This window comes from Lissotriton helveticus, chromosome 10 (assembly GCF_964261635.1).
Source record: "Lissotriton helveticus chromosome 10, aLisHel1.1, whole genome shotgun sequence".
In the NCBI taxonomy this organism is placed as follows: Eukaryota; Metazoa; Chordata; class Amphibia; order Caudata; family Salamandridae; genus Lissotriton; species Lissotriton helveticus.
Genome location: NC_136071.1, coordinates 252,789,646 through 252,811,628, shown reverse-complemented (window position 1 = coordinate 252,811,628; position 21,983 = coordinate 252,789,646). Strand labels below are relative to the sequence as shown.

At 51.4% G+C, this 21,983-nt stretch overlaps 1 protein-coding gene across 1 annotated transcript in view; it reads right to left on the bottom strand.

Moving 5' to 3' along the window:
* The window catches only part of SMG1 (SMG1 nonsense mediated mRNA decay associated PI3K related kinase), a 1,634,890-nt gene that overhangs the window by 94,618 nt on the left and 1,518,289 nt on the right, over positions 1 to 21,983 (bottom strand). The window lies entirely within an intron of this gene.

Genomic DNA, 21,983 nt, shown 5'->3' with positions numbered 1-21,983 from the left:
CAATTCCTATTAGGATCTCCTGATTCAATCAATGAGACTCCAGCACCATAACAGGTTTAAAGATTGTTCCAATACTTATGGAATTAGGGTGAAACTCTGTAAGGCAAACATGTACTGCAGCTTCGCGCACCAACCCAGCCCCAGGTAACTCACTGCTAACCTACTCACCAGCAACCAAGACTGCCACCTGACCGAATGGACAACCCTCACCTAAAACCACAGCGGCAATCAGCTGGACAGTCCACTTAAGGGCCCTAACGGACCCATACCCCCACTACATCTACAGTCTGGGAACATAACCAATCAGCACCCCCCTGACCCACATTATCAAAACCTCCATCACGCCTGCCACTTTCCTGGATCAATGGAAACTTGCAGAAATCAACTTCCTCCTCAAGAAACCCACAACCGCCAACGATTCAACTGAGCTAGTTCTGACCCATCTTCCCTCTTCCCTATCCAGCCAAAGCGATTGAGAAGGCAATCAAAAAACAACTCACAACATACCTTGAACTTCACCAATGGCAGTGGCTTTAATTACTTCTCATGTAGACTACTGCTATGCCTTATATCTGAATATCAACAATTCTTCATTTCAGAAGCTTCAGGTTATTCAAAATGCTACTACACATCTGATTTTAAACACCCCTAAACATCTTTCAGTTGCAGAAGACCTTCAGGTCCTTCAGTGGCTTCCAGTATGGAAGCAAGTGATTTTTAAAGCACTATGCAGTTTTTCTGCCACTGCACCAAAATGGACCACAGCTTATTTGGTCATGTTTTCAGTGGTGTGTGCCCAATAGGCCACTCAGATTGGTATCTAGTAGGAAGGTGGTGGGCCCTAATATCCGCAATGTCAGGATGGGGCAGATGTTTTTTCTCCTACGCTGCAGCAAAACTGTGGAACACCTTACATGCTCACATTTCTGAAACAGGAATATTGTTGGCTTTATGAAAACACCTCTGAACCTGGCTCTTCTCCCTCTAGTTCTCTGGGTCAATGGGTATCCCCCTCCTTCAGGGTTAGGCATATGTTCTTTGACTGGCTTAGCGCTTTGACACCCTCTGGTTTAGTGTGCTTAATGACAAGTTACTTACCTTTGGTAACAATATAGCTGTAAGAAACATAGGTTAGTTATAGATTCCTTACCTTAGAATTGCCCCAGGTGACAGAGTGGATCCAGAAAGTTTTTTATCAGCAGTACCTCTGCGTGTTGAAAGGTGGCGTCGGTCGGCTTTGCGTCAGTTGTTGGCGTCGTGGTCACTGGGATGACGTCGCGGCAGCTACTTAGCCGCCCTCGTGCGCGGATTTTAGTTCTGTACGAGACTTTCCACGCCAGAAATGCAGAACCATGCAAGACACTGACCACTGGTGCACAAAACTAGGGCCCTAAAAGGATGTCCTTAACCCTAGAAATTAGTTCACAGAACGGGGAGGATGGGTGGGACAGTAAGAAATCTATAACTGACCCATGTTTCTTACAGATATATCGTTACCGAAGGCAAGTAACTTGTTCATCTGAAAGAAACATGTTAGTTATAGATTCCTTACCTTAGAATAGATACCCCAGCAATACCAACCCTGCAGGTGGGTCTGCGAACCAAGAACACACCAGAAAGTCCTGGAGAACAGAACGGAAAAAGAAGCTGTGTCTACGGACTGGACTGTCAAGGCAGTAGTGTTTCGTGAATGTGTGCAACAAAGCCACCGTAGCTGCCTGACAGATGTCATATAGAGGAACTCCTCGTCCCAAATAAGTAGTTGCTGCCATCGCCCTGGTGGAATGGGCACTCAGCCCCACTAGAAGCTCATTCTTTGCCAGAGAATAGCAGGCTTCGATACACAAGACGACCCATCGGGAGATAGTCCACTTGTGTACGGCTGACCTTATTTAGCGCCCACGTAGCCAACAAAGAGCTGGTCATCCACCTGGAACTATTTAGTGCGATCCAAATAAAAGTAAAGTGCACGTTTTGTCAGACGGTGGAGCCTCTCTTCCTCTTTCGAAGAATGCGGAGGCAGAAAGAAGGTAGACAAAGTGATGGTCTGTCTGAAGTGAAAGGCAGTGACAACCTTAGGAAGGAAGAATGGAAGCGTCCTGAGAACCACCTTGTCCGGATGGACAAACAGGAAAGGAGGATTGGATGCTCACTCACTCTTCTGGCAGATGTGATGTGTACCAGGAATGCAGTTTTAAGCTTCAGAAGCCTCAAAGGACAGTTGTGAAGCAGCTCAAAGGGAGCGCACATTAAATAGGTTAAGACTAGATTCAGGTCCCACTGAGGCATAACAAAGGGAATAGGAGGAAAGAGAGGAGTTATGCCTTTCAAGAAACTATTAACAACCGGGGACTTGAAAAGAGAAGGCTGATCTGGAAGCCGAAGGAAGGCAGAGCTGGCCGAGAGATAGCCTTTGATAGTGCCCAGAGCAGAGCCCTGCTGGGCCAAAGAAAGGAGATACAAGAGAACCTCGGAAAGAGGAGCAGAAAGGGGTTCCAAAGGCCTTGCTGTGCACCATGCCACAAATTTGTTCCACCGGCAGGCGTATACCGACTTAGTGGAGGGACGCCTGGCTGCTAAGATTACATAAACTTCGGGAGGCAGGTCAAAAGACGTCAACTGCCTCCGCTCAATCTCCACGCAAGGAGGTGGAGGCTGGACAGGTTCGGATGGAGGACCGTCCACTGTTGCTGCGACAGAAGATCCTCCCGAAGAGGCAGACGAGTCAGAGGATCTTTGGCCATGTTGAACAGCTTGGGATACCAGACTCTTGATGCCCAATCTGGAGCCACAAGGATGACTTGAGCCCAGTTGCGCCTGATCTTCTTCAGCACTCTGGGCAGAAGTGGTATAGGCTGAAAGGCGTATAACAGACCACAACTCCACTCGCGACAAAAAGCGTCGCCTAGCGAGTGCAGCCTTGGAAATTCCAACGCACAGAATTGCTGACATTGTGCATTCTCTTCGGTGGCAAACAGATCTAACCAAGGTTCTCCCCACTGTCTGAGACCTTTCACCACCTCTGCCTGAAGACGCTATTTGTGATCCACCATGCACCTGCGGCTGAGTTCATCCGCCCAGGCGTTCAGTGAACCTGCCAGGTGGTTAAACCAGGGATATGCCCTGATGTTCCAGCCATGTCCAGAGGCGTAGGGCCTCCTGACATAAGGACCACGACCCCACCGCCCTCTTTGTTAAAGTACCACATGGCGGTGGTGTTGTCCGTGCACATGTGCACTACTTTTCCCCGGACAGAGGGAAGGAATGCCTTCAGTGCAAGACCGATCGCCCGGAGCTCCTGAAGGTTGAAATGGAGCCCGGACTCCCCCGGAGACCAGAGGCCTCTGATCTCCGCCTCTCCCATGTGGCCACCCAATCCCAGAAGGGATGCGTCCGTCACCACTGCGTGCTCTGGTTGGGAAAGGGAGAGGGATCTACCGTTGACCCAATCCTGGTTCGTGAGCCACCACTGCAATTGTCGTGCAGTACCCTCCGAGATCTGGATGCAATTGGACAAATTACCGTGATGCTGCACCCACTGGAACTTCAGGTCCCACTGCAGAGCCGGCATATGCCACCCGGCATGATCGACCAGCAGGATGCAGGAGGCTATGAGGACCAGCAGCCTCAGGGTCATCCTGACCGAAATCCGAGATAGAAGCTGAAAGATTGGAATCCTAGTCAGAATATCCCAGACTCGCTGTTCGGGAGGATAAACCCAAAAACCACGTCAAGTCCAGAACGCTCCGATGAAGGGGAGCTTCGGAGAGGGACTTAGGTGTGACTTCGGTACATTGATGGAGAACCCCAGCAAATGCAGCAGGTTGGCCGTAGTCGGAGGTGGGAGATGACTGCCTGGGGCGAGCCCGCTTTCAACAACCAGACGTAGAGATAGGGGAAGACTAGAACCCCAGATCTGTGCAGATGAGGGGTGCTGGTAAGGCCAAAGGGGAGCACGGTAAACAAAGTGCCCGTGGCCTACCGTGAACCGCAGGTAACGCCGGCAGGACGGGGATGTGAAAATAAGCCTCCTGCAAGTCCAATGCTACCATCCAGTCTCCAGGGTCGAGGGCAGACAAGACCTGAGCAAGCTTCAACATCTTGAACTTCTCTGTCCGGAGGAAGCGGTTGACGTTCCTGAGATCCAAGATAGGACGCAGGCCCTTGTCCTTCTCGGGTACCAGAAAGTAGTGGGAGTAACAACCTATTTCTGGGACAGGAACGCGCTCCCTTGGCCAAGAAAGCCATAACTTCCCGTTGGAGAAAGCACAGGTGATCCTCCGACTTGCGGTGGTATTGAGATGGCATGGCTGGAGGGGTAGCCTCGAAGGGGAGGGTGTAGCCCCTTCAGACCATCTGCAAAATCCACCAGTCCGACGTGATTGTGCGCCAGTATGGGAGGTGTTGGCGGACCCTGCCACCCACAGGCATTTGATGGGCCTGAAAAGTCAGACTAAGAAGGCTTGGAGGCTGCTGCAGAGGGGGTTGGTGGACTGGCCCGCCCGCTGGCCCCCTGAACCACAGCGGTAGTTCCCACGTCCCGGGCCGCGAGAAGATTGGGAAACTTGCTGCCGCCTGTGGCTCTGGGCAGGACGTAGTGGGGCACCCCTTCCGTAGCAACAAAAAGGGCGAAAAGCAGACTGCCCAGGGCGGCTGGAGAGCCCCAAGGACTTGGCTGTAGCCCGTGAGTGTTTGAAATGCTCTAGAGCGTTGTCCGCTTTGTTGCTAAAAAGGTGACTGCCATCAAAGGGCATGTCCAGGAAGGTATTTTGGACATCACTCGAAAAGCCAGTCGATCTCATCCAGGTGTAGCAACGAAGGGCTACTGACGTGGAAATTGCCTGCCCAGAGAGTCGGCGGTATCCAGCCCACAACGAATGGCAAACTTTGCTGCATCCCTCCCGGCAGCAACAGCCTGGGAGAGCACTGTCCAGACCTCCTCCGTACACTGAGGCAGCACCTGCGCAACCGTGCCCCACACAGAGTGGGAATAACTGCCTAATTGACATGCCATGTTTACCGACCACAGTCCCAAGCTGGCGGAAGAAAAAAATTTCTGCCCAATATGTTCCAGCTTCTTGGATTCCCTTCCCGGTGGAGTGGTAGGGAAAGCGCTCTTGTAAGTGGAGGCTTGGACCACCAAGCTTTCCGGGGTGGGGTGTTGGGAGAGGAAAGTTAGGTCGCCTGGAGCCAGGCAGGGGCGTCGGGCAATCATCCTATCCACGGGAGCCTCCGTGTTGGGCCTGGACCAGGTGCCCAAAAGAACATTGGTTAACGCCTCATTAAATGGCAGTAGGGGCTCCGAAGAGCTCACAGCCGCCTGAAGCACCTCTCTCAGGAGGTTAGTCCTGACTGCCACCGTAGGTAGCTCAAGGTTGAGAGCCTCGGCCACATTACGCAACACCACTGCGTATGACACTCCCTCCTCCGTAGCCACGGTAGGAGGAGACAACATGCCACGGGCACGGGAGGGGTCTAGACCACTGGCATCCCCCAGTTTCTCTCTCCAGTTCTACCCAGAGTCTAGCTGTTCAGTCAGAGGGTCACCTGACCCCTCCCAGTCCTCCTCCTCACCCTCTGGGTGCCAATCTGGCCAAAAAGGGACCCCAGGAGTGAACAGGGGCACAAAAACCCCTCTACGCACCCGATCCGGAGTCGGGTGGCGCCGGATACGGCGTCAGGCGGCGCTGGATACGGTGTCGGACAACGCTGGATCGGCTCCATGTCAGGATGGAGGCCGGCATCAACCCAGCGGGGGGCAAACCCGGCGTAGGCTGCTGTAGCGGTGCCAGAGGAGGTGGCACCGGTGGAGGTGTTATAAGGTCAATCGGCGCCGATCTGGATCCAGGCCTGGATTTAAGGGGGGCCTGCGGTGCCAGAGCCGTCGGGGGAGAAGGCCTAGGCCCCCATACCGAGCCGCGGGCCCGAAGGTGCGCCGGAGGGTTCGGGCTGCCCAAAGATGGCGTGCATCGCCTCGTAAAATTAACGAAGCTGGGCAGGAGTCGGCCCGGGAAGCCCGAAGTCAACTCTTCGGGCTTCGCGCGCGAGGGGCACCGCCTGCATCCTCGACGCGTCAGCTGACTGACGGGGGAGAAGTCGAAGAGCGACACTGCTTCTTCAACTTCTTCCTATGCTTAGACTTACCCGACCCAGAGAGCAAAGATTTGGAAGACTTTGAAGAGGGATGATGGCTCCGCGACTGGTCCCTCGACCTCTCTCGCGACTAGGACCTCGAACGGTGCGGTGCCGACTGCCGACGCTCAAGAAGCTTTCGGGACCGCTCCCGCAAAGGCTTCGGAGGCATGGACCGGCAGTCGGAGCACGACTTGGGGTTGTGGTTGCGCTCCAGGGAAAAAAGGCACACGCGGTGCGGATTCATAACCGACATCAGTCGGCTACAGGAACCGCATGCCTTTAAGCTGGGCATCCCTACGTGCACCAGGAGTCGTAGACTAAAAAAAAAAAAAACGCTGACAAAAGTCGCTCAATAAGTTCAGTCAAAAAGTGACTGGAGGCACCGCTCTCTCCGGATCTGCGCTGGCTGGTGTGGAAAATGAAAGAACAGACGTCAGCGCACGAGGGCGGCGGCTAAGTAGCTTCCACAACGTCATCCCGGCGACCACAACGTCAATGGCGAACGCGGAGCCGACCAACGCCACCTTTCGACGCTCAGAGGTACTGCTGACAAAAACCTTTCCGGATCCAGTGTGATGTCCGGGGGTAATTCTAAGGTAAAGAATCTATAACTAACATGTTTCTTTGAGATAAATTCTTTTTTCATTTCATTTTTTTCATAACTCTATTAGGATGCAGAAGGAAACACAGAACCGAAACAGCACTCATCGTGGCCACCGATGACATTCAAATCATCCTGGAACAGGGAGAAACAGCTGCCCTCATTCTGCTTGACTTCTCCGCAGCTTTCAACACTGTCCTCCTTAACACCCTCATCAGAAGACTCCACGAGACTGGCATACTAGGATCCACTCTCATACAGATCTGTTCCTTCAGAGGAAGTACCCATAGGGTCAGACTGCCACCCTTCACATCAGAGACTAAGAAATTGATATGCAGAGTCCCACAGGGATCGTCCCTCAGCCCAACCCTTTTCAACATATACATGACACCACTCACCAACATTATCTGATTACAAGACATCACCGTCATCTATTACAATGATGACACCCAACTCATCCTCTCCATGGCTGACAAGACAACCACCACCAGAACCAACTTCACTAACTGCATGACCATGGTAGCAGATTGGATGTGAACCAGCTGCATGCAGCTCAACGCCGACAAGACAGAAGTACTGGTCTTCGACAACAAGACCTCCCCATGGAACTCCATCCGGTGGCCGTCTGAGCTAGTACCAAAACCCACATGACATGCAAAAAACCTAGGGATCATACTAGACCACAAGCTCAACATGACGGCTCAAGTCAATGCAGTGAGCATCTCCTGCTCCCACATCCTGCAAAAGATCTTCAATGGTTGCCTGAGAACACCTGAGTAGCCCAAGTCACACGAGCACTCATCAATAGCTGGCTGGACAACGGCAACACTCTATATGCCAGTATCTCCAAACAACTCCTACAAGGATGAACAGAATAATCCAAGCACTCGGGTTATAATAAAGGGTCAATGTTCATTAGGACAGTAAGTGATGTAAAGTGCACTTTAAGTCTCCTCTCCTTGATGCTCTATTTTAGCCAATATATTGGAATACATTGATATTATGGCCTTTGATCCCGGCGACACAGAGTTGGTTTTTCAGACATAGAAACCAACATCTTTTGATTGAGCGGATTTCTACCGATACAATAGCCCTGTAGAAGTCGAGGTATTACTAGCTTATCGACAAAAGACGTGTTGGCTAAACCATACTATTGGCTATACCATTGTATGTTGGCAGTACATATTGATGGGATTTTACATTGGCTGTGTGGAACTTTAATAGCCTTGTTTGTGAAAAGGTATGGACTGCACCTCCTTTGAACAGAACAAATGAATTGGATTAAAGTGGACTTTACATCACTTACTGTTTGAATGAACATGGACTCTTTATTATAACCCGAGCGCTCAGATTATTCTGTTGCTACTGTTTGTCCTCCTTTTTAGAGGGACTTTTATCATGGTTGTTTGGTAATCAACCCCTTTTCCTTTGAGCACTGTCTAAGTTAATTGTCATTTTTCTACTGTCCCACACAAAGTGCAGAGTGCCTATTGTTGCTTTTTAAAATGGTTACCAAAGTGTTTGTAACTGGTACAAGGACTCCAGACCATCCAGAACACAGCTGCAAGACTCATGCTCTACCGCCGACGCAGCACTGGCTCTCCATTCACAAGTGCAGCCAATGCAAACTTCTCATACATACAAAGTTCTACACAACACAGGATCAGAATACCAGAATACCAGAATACCTGGACAGCTGCATACATGTTCACCAATTCCCCGGACACCTATGCTGTGCCTCACTCCCATACAACCTGGAAGTCGTCATTCTCCAATATCGCACCCAAGACATGGAACGACCTCCTTCAACACATCAGACTCCTCACTTCTTGAGCTCCATAAGAAACTGAAGCCCTGGCTCTGCGTATAAGCACCTTGAGGACCACACACACATCCACCCAAGAGCCTGCATACCCTCTTTGGCGATTTGTGCGCTATATAAATCAATTTAACATAACAGGCTTTGATAAATCTAATCAGCCACATGCTACGGGGAGTTACATTTTATCAGGTTGAGCAATTTGTAGCACCTGCTCGTCTGTTCTAGCAAGTGAACTTAAGCTGGGAGGAACAGGTGTTGTGTTCAGTCAGAAAGTGAATGAGCAGTAAAGATGCCTTTAAATCTTGTTTTTTATCTTGACACTTTTGCTGTCTGTTCAAAGACAGAGGTCAAATGTCAGTTTTGTCTTTTTACCAATGGGTTCTTATCCTGAAAACTGTCATAAGGAAAAGAAAAGTAAACACCATTTAAGAGGTTTTTCTCAAGTGAGCTGCCGGATAATCATTGTGAAACAAACGGCTGTAAGATGTCATTTTATTTTCCTAAGGCAACATTTAAACAGCTTGTAAATGAATGGTACAAGTATTTCAAAATATATCAGGAAATACAAAATATTTTATTTTGTAATTCAGAAGTGTGATGTAAACAAAAATGTAAATAGGAGCACAATAAATCCTAACACTTTACTTGGTGATGTGCAAATGAAAAATATTTGCTAGCTCGATTTCCAAACATTATACAACATATAGTTTAATCACTAAAACCACATGTCAGTTGGAAATGATGTGGCTATTTCAATGGAAAATCATCTGATTGCAAATTAGTGTACTACCACTTCATGCTTCAGATATGTATTTATTAAAAGTGATTGTTTTAAAACATGATTTAGAGAAAGATTCCTGCCCCCGCCCTGATGACAATACGGGTCATGAACTAAGAGGCAAGTCAGTGGTCATGTTTATCCTATCTGTGGCTATATGTGTCTTATATAGGAGCAAACCTTTAGTCTATTAAATCAAACAGAAGTGTTTTTGTACAGGCATGAGCATTATAATTAGGCCAAGTAGATTAATTAAGTCACTAGACCTACAGGTTTTTGTAAAAATGCTATGATTTTTCGAGGCCTGCATAACATAACTGGCCCCCAAGTCTTGGTAACTACCTGCCTCCTGGTCACACAGAAAACATGCAAGCAAGGGGTGGATCGAGGACTGATTTCCTTCAATACTGTGCTGTGAAAAACCGTTGGTTTCCACACAGTCCCAGTCTATTGAGCTGTCTTCATGCAAATCAGTCAAATGGGCCTTGTGCATCTTTAAGGGGGACCATATCACTCCTGCCAATTGCAGTTCAGGTCCTCCGCAAGCAGGAAGGTAATCACCCCTCAGGCCCAGTCTGGAGGAAAAGAATCCAGTCTGAAGACTTTAGCTATGGTTTTGTGTCTTCTTTCATAAACTGGTGAGCTAGTCTCCTCAATGTCAAAATGGCAAACTAATTAGTGCCTGGGGATCTACCAACTACACCTTGTAGGAGAGTAGGGTCTGCTTCCTATGGTCACCCCCACTTTTTGCTGTGATTCTCTGGTTTTTCGACTTTAGTGTGGCTGTGGGCCTGCTAATCAGACCCACAGCCCAGCTGTTCTCTCTCTCTAAATTGATACCATGTACTTTAGGTACATACCAGATTGGTTACTGGGTCACCCTTGTGAGCCCCTGTATAGTGTACCATAGGTACCCGGGGCATAGGTGCACCTTAGGCCTACCAGGGGCTGCAGCATCTATTGTGCCACCTCTGGTGTGCCTTCCAAACTGACACCACGGGTCTGTTCACACAGCCTGGGTAAGGTGGTGTTATCACCCCTTACTTAGATATAGTATACCTATATCTACCTTTATATATAGACACATATGCACCTATAAGCCACTCCTATGGTAGGCCTTGACAATCCTGGAGGTAGAGTGCTTGGTTTTATATGAGAGGGTGCCCTAGCATGAGCTGAGCCCCTCTGCAGCTTTCAGAACCATCTCCTTATAGCTGTTCTATGGTATAGCCATACCATATACTCTTAAGTGCATTATAATCCTCGCGGTTAATACTAACTTTGGTTTGGCTTTATCAAAACATGTCGTGTAAGGTGTCAAACACTTTGGAATACTACCCCCCGCCTTCCCTCTAGAACCATTCCACCCTTCTAGAGGGAGAAGACATGTAGTTACTGCTTTACCCGGTTAAAGTTAAACAGGCCTCAGCATCACAAAATGGATGCTGCTGCCACACACACAAGTCTGACCTCCTGTTGCTGGGGGAAACTCCGGCAGGGGAGGCCTGGACAATAGGTTTCCTGTCCAGGGAGGTGCTGGCACCTCCCCAGACAGGAGTTTTGTGTATTGGGGCAGGGAGGGCTGCATTCAGTGAATGCTTCTAGACACTGCCTGGGGCACACAAGGTGCTCCACGCATAGCCCGGTTCTAACCAGTTGCTGGGGCACTCACCCCCAGCTCTGGCGCGAAACTGGACAAAGGGAAAGCTGTGTAACCACCCCCTTCTCAGGTCCACCCATAGGAGGGACCTAGTCAGGTAATCCAGCCCCTCATCCTTAGTATAAGTATAGGAGCTGTGTCCCCAGGACTTTAGATTATCCTGGACGAAACTTTGAAAAACATATCGTAGACCTTCGACATTCCATTCTGACTGGAAGATGGAAGACATCTCCCTTGTGGACAAGGAGTGACCACCCTGTTCAAACAGGCACCAACAGCAACTTTGCCGGTCTGCAGTTTCAAGGCTCCCATCGGAACCCGAAGACTCTGCGACACAAGAACTTGACTTCCAGACTTCTCTGACCCCGACCCACATCCACAGCAAAGCTGAGACCCGTGGCGGACACGAGAGACGTGGGACCGGACATCTTGGAAATCCTGCATTTTGCTACCTGCACTCCTTTCCTGAAGCCTCAGTAAGTTGTGTATTGGGGTACGAGAAGCCCCAGCCTCGAGCACCATTTGCACCGAAGCCCAGGCTCCCACACTCCGCGAGTGTCCCGTGGGCCCTGCCTTTGCATTTGAGCTCGATGCGTCTTCCTGGTTCCTTGCCTGTTGGCTAGTGAGCCCCCTGAAGACGCCATCTTGAATCTATCTTGCTTTCCTGTTTACTCCAGGCTTGCTCCAGCTTCCCTGAAAAGGAGAAGCGCCACATACCTTGCTGGTCTGCAACAGAGCCAATCTCGACATCCTGTGTGGGTTGCAGTTGCCAAGACTTGTTGGGTCCAATCCGGATACCGACACCGCAGTCATCTAGATCCTTGTGGGACAGCTCTAATCCAGCGCCTGGTCATCGTTGATGCCTCCTGGACCTCGTGACTGAAGAGACAAACTCACCTTCCTCACCTTCAAGCACCCGACATCGCCTGGTTCCTTCCTGGCACCTTCCTGGTCACTGGCTAGTGACCCAGACTCTGTCCCCTCTGCTTTCAGGTTCTTCACATCTCCGATCCACCCTTGGATCCACCCGGACACTTTTCCTATGGTCGCCTGCAGCACTTCTTTGCAGCTCTCCATAGAAAACGACGACGAAACCCGACACGAAAAGACACCTATGCACCAGGCTTCCCTGGGTGAGGTAACACTAGTACTCCGGTGCTCCTGTGGGGTCTTGACTCTCGAAGTGTCCTAGTTTACAAGGGTTCCATCCTAGTCCATCTGGAAGTGTCCTTAAATTGTATATTTGTAACTTCTTCGTTTCCCATTGAAAGTCAATGGTAACCCGTGTCTGTGTTTAGACACTGCACGCGTCTCCCGTGGGCCTCCTACTTCCTAACCTTGGGTTGTTTAGTGTAGCCCCAGCGATTCCACAGGCCCCTTGCCTGCTTTCCAACTCCCACTTGGTACTTATACCACTTTTAGTCTATGGTTTGTGAGGCCCCTAGGGCATAACGTATACTGTGCAACTTATCGTATATTAACTGTGTGACTTGTATTGTATTTTGACCTCTGACCTCACAAAGAGTGCAGAGGGGTTGTGTTTAGATTAAATACATATATATATACCTTGTGTGGTGTCCTTTTATTTGGTACTCAAGGGATTATATATGGTAAAACAACTTGCTTAACTCGCCTACTGTAATCTTAGCCTGAAGACTGCTGGTTCATGCTACCACTAGGATAGCTTTCTTTAAGATTGACTTTACAACCATCAAAAATAAGGGTCGATTTGACTGGTGCAAGGTGCCCACTAGAACTAGTGGACATCATATGCCAGGCTAACTTCTCACACACCTCTCTAGTGGCCAAGGTGAGCCATATTTAAGGGTTTGAGTGCAGAAGTGACCCCTGTGCTTGTTGATGGCCTGATTTCAATGGCATCAGACCCAAGATCCAATAGTGGAACTAGATGCCATTGCTGAATATTTTATTAGTATTGGCCACTGACTCAGTATTGCATATGTCCCAGTCACCCAGGCAGATGGAAACTTAGGAAAAGAGGGATGGGTAATTTTACCACTCTGAAAAAAGAAATCTACACTAGTACAAGCGGAATGGGCTAGAGGTTTGCCCACCCACTAGGGTATACAGGTTTTGAGGGAGGAGGGAAAATGGTGAACAGATGCTGGCCTGGATGTCTGAGATGGACATCACCAGCACCTCATCCATTCACACAATACAAACTCCAACCATGTTCTAGACCTTCTAAAAGCAAGGGAAGGGTAGTAACGGGGAAGTGATGGATCTTATGCCGTGGAGAACTGGCAAGCATTTTCTCAAAATGGTTCAGGAAAAAAAGCCTATGGGAACAGGTAAAAAAGTCTAATCTCTTGGACTGTAATGCACAAGTTACTACTTGTGTAACGATATATCTGTAAGAGACATTAGTTAGTGAAAGATTCCTTACCTTAGAATATCCCCAGGCATCAGACTGGATCCGGAAAAGTTTTGGGTAGCAATACCCCTGCGCGCCGGCAGGCGTCGTCCGCGGCCGTCGTCGACGTCGTTAGCGCCGGAATGACGTCGGAGTACTTAGACGCCACCCATGCGCGCTGACGTCAGTTCTGATACACAGCTTTTCCCTGCCAGATACGTAGAGCCATGATAGAACCAACACTGGTGCCATGAAACTAGGGCCCTGAAAGGGGATGACCTTAACCCTAGATATCGGTTCGCAGAACGGGGAGGATGGGTGGGTCGGTAAGGAATCTATCACTAACTAATGTCTCTTACAGATATATCGTTACACAAGTAGTAACTTGTGCATCTGAAAGAGACACGTTAGTGATAGATTCCTTACCTTAGAATAGATACCCCAGCAATACCAACCCCGGTGGTGGGTCTGCAAACCAATAATCACACCAGAAAGTCCTGGAGGACGGAACGGCCAAAGAAGCCATCCCTCCGGACTTGGCTGTCCAGGCAGTAGTGTCGTGCGAACGTGTGCAGCGGGGCCCACGTAGCTGCCTGGCAAATGTCCTGCAAGGGCACTCCTCGGCCCAGGGCAGTGGTAGTCGCCGTGGCCCGTGTGGAATGAGCCCGCAATCCAACAGGGGGCTCCTTCTTAGCCAAGGAGTAGCATGCCTGGATACACAAGATGATCCACAGAGAGATGGTCCGCTTGGGCACCGCTTTTCCCTTCTTAGTGCCCACGTAACCAACAAAGAGTTAGTCATCCACCCGGAACTGGCGTGTGGGATCCAGATAGTAAGAGAGCGCACATTTTGGGTCCAGACGGTGGAGCCTCTCTTCCTCCTTCGAGGGATGCGGAGGCAGAAAGAAGGTGGGCAAGGTAATGGACTGCCCGATGTGGAAGGCCGTGACAACCTTGGGCAGGAAAGAGGGTCTCGTCCGCAACACAACCTTGTCCAGATGGACAGAGAGGAAAGGAGGTGTGGAAGAAAGAGCCTGGAGCTCGCTCACTCTCCTGGCAGAGGTGATGGCAGCCAGGAAAGCAGTCTTCAGCGTAAGAAGACGGAAAGGACAGTTATGGAGCGGCTCAAAGGGAGCACACCTTAGGTAAGTAAGTACAAGATTCAAGTCCCACTGGGGCATCACGAAAGGAACAGGAGGGAACATGTGTGTGATGCCCTTCAAAAACCTAGTTACAATGGGGGACTTGAACAAGGAAGGCTGATCAGGTAGTCTTAAGAAGGCGGAAAGGGCAGAAAGGTACCCCTTGATAGTGCCCAGAGCAGAGCCCTGCTGGGCATGAGAAAGAAGAAAGAGGAGGATCTCAGAAAGGGGTGCAGAGAGTGGGTCCACAGCCTTTGCTGTGCACCACGCCACAAATCTGTTCCAGCTGCAGGCGTATACAGACTTTGTGGAGGGACGCCTGGCTGCCAGAATGACATTACAGACTTCGGGAGGCAAGTCAAATGGCCTCAACTGTCGCCGCTCAATGTCCAAGCTTGTAGGTGGAAGCTGGACAGGTTCGGGTGGAGAACCGTCCCCTGCTGCTGCGACAGAAGGTCGTCCCGAAGAGGCAGACGAACCGGGGGATCGACTGACTAGCTGAGTAGCTCGGGATACCAGTATCTTCGTGCCCAGTCCAGAGCCACAAGGATAACCTGGGCCCGGTCGCGCCGGATCTTCTTCAGCAATCTGGGCAGAAGTGGTATAGGCGGAAAGGCGTACAATAGACCCCAACTCCACTCGCGACGAAAAGCATCTCCGAGCGAGTGCCGCCTTGGAAATTCCAACGCGCAGAACTGATGACATTGCGCGTTCTCTTCTGTGGCGAATAGATCTAACCAAGGCTCTCCCCACTGCTGAAAGAGGCCTTGCGCGGTAACAAAAGGGGGTGGTGATGGACGGAGCATCTGAACCAATCAAACACTCACACCCAGTCAAAAGATCTGGGTTTGACCCATCACCGTTCTTTAGCCCACTCTGCCACCCCAGTTCAGACATGGCTATATGCAAATCAGTCTGACCCTGTGCCTCATGGGAACAGTGCAGCCCGAACTGCCAAGCCATGCCTTCCCTGGACCGGAAACAAGCTTCCGAGGACCGGTTTCTGGCATTACAGCCGTCTTCAGCCCGCTTGCTTGAATCCAGTGGCAAAGTGAGCAAGGGACTCACGTCTGAGCATACCCTGCCAAAGAGGCCTTGTGCCACGTCCGAGTTCAGACGCCATTCGTGATCCATCATGCACCATCGGCTGAGTTCGTCCGCCCCGGCATTCAGAGAACCTGCCAGGTGTTGAACCACCAGGGTCACGCCCTGATGTTCCAGCCACTGCCAGAGGCGCAGAGCCTCCTGGCATAGGGTCCACGACCCCACCCCGCCCTGTTTGTTGCAGTACCACATGGCGGTGGTGTTGTCCGTGAACACCTGCACTACACTCCCCCGGACAGAGGGGAGGAATGCCTTCAGTGCTAGTCGGATCGCCCGCAGCTCCAGGAGGTGGATATGGAGCCGGGACTCCGCCGGAGACCAGAGGCCTCTGATCTCCGCCTCTCCCATGTGGCCACCCCAGCCCTGGAGGGACGCGTCCGTCACAACCATGTGCTCCGGGTGGTGTAGGGACAGGGATCTGCCACTGACCCAATCGCGGTCCGTGAGCCACCACTGCAACTGTCTTGCAGTGCCCTCCGAGATCAAGACATGATCGGACAAGTTGCCCTGATGCTGGGCCCACTGAAACTTCAGGTCCCACTGCAGAGCCCGCATCCGACACCGGGCGTGATGCACCAGAAGGATGCAGGAGGCCATCAGCCCCAGAAGCCGCAGCGTCAACCTGACCGAGACTCGGGATAAAGGCCGAAAGATCGGAATCAGAGCCTGAATTTCCCGAACCCGCTGTTCGGGAGGATAAACCCGAAACTGCGCCGAGTCTAGAACCGCTCTGATGAAGAGGAGCTTCTGAGAGGGACACAGGTGCGACTTCGGCACGTTGATGGAGAACCCCAGCAATTGCAGGAGGTCGGCCGTAGTCTGGAGGTGGCTGACGACTGTCTGGGGCGAGCCCGCCTTAAACAACCAGTCGTCGAGGTAGGGGAAGACTGACACCCCTAACCTGCGCAGATGAGCTGCGACCACCGCCATCACTTTCGTGAACACCCGTGGGGCACTGGTAAGGCCGAAGGGGAGCACGGTAAACTGAAAGTGCTCGTGGCCTACCGTGAACCGCAGGTAACGCCAGTGGGGCGGCAGGACGGGGATGTGAAAATAAGCGTCCTGCAAGTCCAACGCTACCATCCAGTCTCCGGGGTCCAGGGCAGCTAAGACCTGAGCCAAAGTCAGCATCTTGAACTTCTCCTTCAGGAGGAAGCAGTTGACGTTCCGTAGGTCCAAGATAGGGCGTAGGCCCCCTTTGCCCTTCTTGGGTACCAGAAAGTAGCGGGAGTAACAACCACACCCTACTTCTGGCCCAGTAACGCGCTCGATGGCCCCCTTGGCCAAGAGGGCCGTGACTTCCTCTTGCAGAAGTTGCAAGTGATCCCCAGACACGCGGTGGAATTGCGGTGGCATGGCTGGAGGGGTCGCCTCGAAGGGGAGGGAGTAGCCCCTTCGGACGATTTGCAGCACCCACCTGTCCGACGTGACAGTGCGCCAGTGGAAGAGGTGATGGCGAACCCTGACCCCCACTGGCGTCACATGGGCCTGAAAACACTGACTAGGAAGGTTTTGAGGCAGGTGCTGCGGAGGGAGGTGTGGACTGGCCTCGCCGTTGTCCCCGACCGCCGCCACCGCGCTGTTGAACATTCTGCGGTGCGTGGCTGGCAGCACGTGTGGGGACGCCCCTTCCGTGGCCACGAAAGGAGCGAAAGGCACCCGATTGCTGGCATGTGGCCGAGAGGCCCAAGGACTTGGCCGTAGCCCTGGAGTCCTTAAAACGATCAAGGGCATGGTCTGCCTTGTCGCCAAAGAGGCGACGGCCATCGAACGGCATGTCCAGAAGAGTGGCCTGGACATCGGCCGAAAAGTTGGCGGACCTCAACCAGGCGTGGCGTCGAACCGCCACCGTTGTTGCCCTGCCCAGTGAGTCCGTGGTATCCAGCCCACACCGGATGGAATATCGTGCTGCATCTCGGCCCTCCACAAGGGCTTGGCCGAGTTTAGCCCGGACCTCCTCCGGACATTGTGGCAGCACTTCTGCGACCGTGTCCCACAGGGTGTGGGTGTAGCGCCCCAAGAGACATGCGGTATTGACAGACCGCAGTCCCAAACTCAGGGACGAATACACCTTCTTCCCGAATTGTTCATATCTCTTGGATTCCTGATCGGGCAGAGCCGTCGGGAATGCGGTCTGGGAAGTGGAGGCCTGGATGACCAGGCTCTCGGGGGGGTGGGATGGGTGGACAAAAAGCAAGGGTCGCCCGGGGCCAGGCGGTAGCGTCTGGCCACGTTCCTATCCACAGGCAGACCTGTGGCGGGCTTGGACCAAGTGCCCACAAGAACGTCACGCAAGGCCTCATTAAACGGCAGCAGAGGCTCACTGGAGCTTGACTGCGGTTTAAGGACCTCAGTGAGGAGGTTAGTCCTCACGGCCGCGACGGGGAGCTCAAGGTTGAAGTCCTTGGCCGCCCTCGTCAACACTACGCTGTAAGCGGCCCCCTCCTCCGTAGCCACGGTGGGAGGGGAGACAAATCCAGTGTTTGGCGAAGTGTCAATGCCACTGGCCTCCCCAAGCTCATATGTCCAGTCCTGTGGAGACTGGCATTCCTGTGCCAGAGGGTCGACAGACCCCTCCCAATCGCCTTCGTCACCCATCACCTGCAGAGGAGGGTCATCAGACGGGGCCGTCTCGTGGAAATAGAAATCCCCAAAGGCGCCAGATCTGGACCGAAGGGAGGATTGGGGACGGCGTCCACAGTGGGCGCCGGGGGCGACACCCGCGGGGCCGGCGCCGGTGAGGTCGACCGGCGACGACCCGGAAGCGGATCCAGTGAGGGCCTGCGGCGCCGGGACCGAAGTCGCCGGCGGTGCCGGGGCCGAAGCACCCGACGGCGTCGGTGCCGAAACACTCGACCCGCTAGGCCCTCCAGCCGGGGCCGTTGGGCCCGGAGGCGCCACGGTACCCGGCTGAGGAGGGAGGGACCTCATGGCCATGAGGTACCGCTCGACCTCCTCTGGCGACGCGCCGTGCCCAGGGACCCGAAGGTGTGGGGTAGGCGGCGACGCCTGCGACTCCGTCGGAGCCTCGTGGGTGGTGTCACCCGAACCCCTGGCCGCATCGTGCGAGCGTCGGGGTGGGTCGGAGGAATGATGACGTCTCTCCGACCTCTCATGCCGCTTACCTGAGGACTTCTATCCTGACGACCGATGTCCGCTCCGGTGCCTACTCGACTCACGGGGTCACACTCTGCGACTCTGGGCAATAGCTTGCTTAATCTCCACTACGGCCCCTCGCGGCAGGATGCCTGGCTTTCACCTTGTGGATACCCTGCTGGGGTATCTCACAGGGGAATACCAGGACGGGTTCCCTAAGCAAGCGCCTTGATACCTTCGGGTGATACGTGCGCTATATAAGTCGCAATACATACATACATACACTCCCGGAGCTGCGATGACTCCGACCCCGCGACCGGTCCCTCGACCTCCCGTGGGACCGGGACCTGGAACGGCGCGGGGCCGACTGCCGGAGCTCGAGTCGCTTGCGGGACCGCTACCGCCTAGCTTTAGACGTCAGGGCCCGGCAGTCGGAGCAGGTGCGGTCGTCGTGGTCGAGGCCTAAACACTTCAGGCACCGGCGATGGGGGTCGGTAACCGACATCAGTCGGTCGCACTTGGAACAGGGTTTGAACCCGGGCATCCCTACCGGCACCGTTGGAGTCGAAGACTCGAGTAGAGAAATGATCAAAAAGATCAAAAAGTTTAGTAAAAAAATGACTAAGGGGTAGAGCTTCTCCGGACCTGCGCTAGCTGGCGCGGAGAAAAGAAGAACTGACGTCAGCGCGCATGGGCGGCGTCTAAGTACTCCGACGACGTCATTCCGGCGCTAACGACACAGACGAGGAGCCGCGGACGACGCCTGCCGGCGTGCAGGAGTATTGCTACGCAAAAATTTTCCGGATCCAGTCTGACGCCTGGGGATATTCTAAGGTAAGGAATCTATCACTAACGTGTCTCTTTCAGATTATGTTACCACTAATGCACAGTTATATTTCGGCCAAACCCCACATAAAACAAGTACTGACAAAGCTAACAATTTAAGCTTTTTTAGTAGGAAAACACGTATGGGTTCGTACTGGTGATTACTTTGTTTGGGACCAATATAAGGTGCAGAAGTTCTCAATTCCTGATATTTGAGCACCAACCTGTAACAAACAGCAGCTTTAACCTTATAATGTATTGAGCTTGGCCTCTGTCCCGAATGGCCTAGTAAATCAGTGTCATGTGAGGAGCCCTAATGCCCGAGATTGACCTTGTGAGGTCCATCACAGACTTAATGTTTGTGGCAATTCTTACCTTACAAGGTTTGAACCTTGTCGTTTTTTGGGGGGGGGGTCCCGTTTCCTTGCACACTGGTAACATTTTTGAAAACTTCAAAATAAAGTTTGTCCGGCATGACCGAATTCAAGGGAGTGAGCTCAGGATGTGTGTCAGAATGTGCAGAAAGGAACTGATGTCAGGGTCTGGAGGGGGCATCTATGTAGGGTGGCCAACATCTTGGAAGGGACAATCCAGATATAGAACCACAGATTGCCACCTACCGTCAGGCGAGAAGATTGACATTTTTCCGAATTCAGTCTGGTGCATGCAGATCTTCAAAACGTAAGGAAACTGTGGTTAGAAGTATCCATCAGAATGTCCCTGCTACCGCGCTAGTGTCTCTTCCAAGGCTAGTAGTTCTGACACCAGACTGTAAATATTCATATCAGTGATAAAGAGTAAATGGACTCTAGGAAATCAACTATTATATTCCAGTAGCTTGAAAGGCATTGGGGGACAAATGCCATAGGTGCATAAAGGCAGTGGCTACACTGTGAAGAAATCTACAGTTTAACTATTGTTACTGTTTAACTATTGTTTAACTCACCGCGATAACAGACTGGGCATGTGTACACAGTGTGTCATGTATTCCTATCGGTTCTGAATCGATCCCCCTATTCCTGACCCTATTCTAGTTAAACAAACCAACAAGTTAACTAGCAGTCAGCCCATGAGGCAGAAAACCCCCATGATGCAGATACCGTTATCTGACGCAGTCACACTACGGCACAGGAACGTGTTATCTGATTAGGTCATAACGCTTGCGATCTAATTAGACAAGCGATATTCCTCCAGCCCCTGATAAGGCATACGGAGTTCTCATAACAAATCAAACCTATGATAACCTGGGCAAAACCCTGCGGCCATTGTTTTGATTTCACCGAGAACTTTAGTAAAGAATGTGCTAACGAGCAAATCGTATGACATCTTTATTGACGTATCTATGTCCATCCTTACGTCAATCTCGGCACCTTAAAGGTATAAATATTACCGATCTTGCCATATGCAAACACACACGTGGTGACGAGACGGAGCAGCCATACTTGCCGAAGCCGAGAGCAGAGCAGACCCCGCTGGCAGCAGCCCCGCCTTCCTGACGCGCTGAGAGACGCGCTGCTTTCTCCTGCCGAGAATCCAGCACCGGCGTTTCCGGGTAGCCCTCGCAGGCAGCCTGGAATATCGAGACCAGAGAGAGAGATACCATTCCTCATTCATCCTAACTTCCAGGTACAGAACTGAATAACCCCTCACAGAGAATTCTTTAGTTATTCACTTGGCAAAAACAAACTTAACTTAAACTGTAACTTTCTATTCCCGCCCACGCATTAGACTTAGGTCAGGTACACGGGGTAGGCGTATTTAGAAACACCAGTTGAGTACGTTTAGTCAAATGTATATGTGTATGTAAATATATTTTATTCATTTTAAAACATCATATGGCTTAGAAACCATATCAATGTTTTTACAGTATTACTTTATACTATTGCTTTTTATGTATGCACTTTACTTAGCTATAAGTATTGCAATAATATCGATCCATTTCTCTTGTACGAGAAAAGAGACTGATCAATAAATAACACCTTTTTATTGAACACGCCCGTCTCTTCCTTTTCTCTACATTCTGATGAGACTAAGAATGCACGTACTGACTGAGTAAAATAATTTGCCTTTTGTTCACACGACTCTCGAGATTGACTCTTGATTAGGGGAGAGCAAAGTTGTCATGTTCTATGGTTGTCAGAAACTAAATCCCTTCTTGTCTAATCAGGGAAGTTAATTCCTCCTTGAACATTCGAGAAAGTTTCTAGCGAACTCTGAGCTACGCTGGCAAACCCAAAACTTAAGTCTAGTATCGACAGTAGTAGACCTAGTTAACGTCTGGCCTAGGCCTTTACTGCTGTAGGTATTATTCCAATGCGCAGAGCCTATTGGGAAGATAGGAACTACACTACATGGCGCCCAACGCGTTTGGAAAGGGCGATAAAACTAACGTAAGACATTTAGAGTAACTCAGTCGTGCTTTCTCACTCAGACCCCTTTTCCCAAA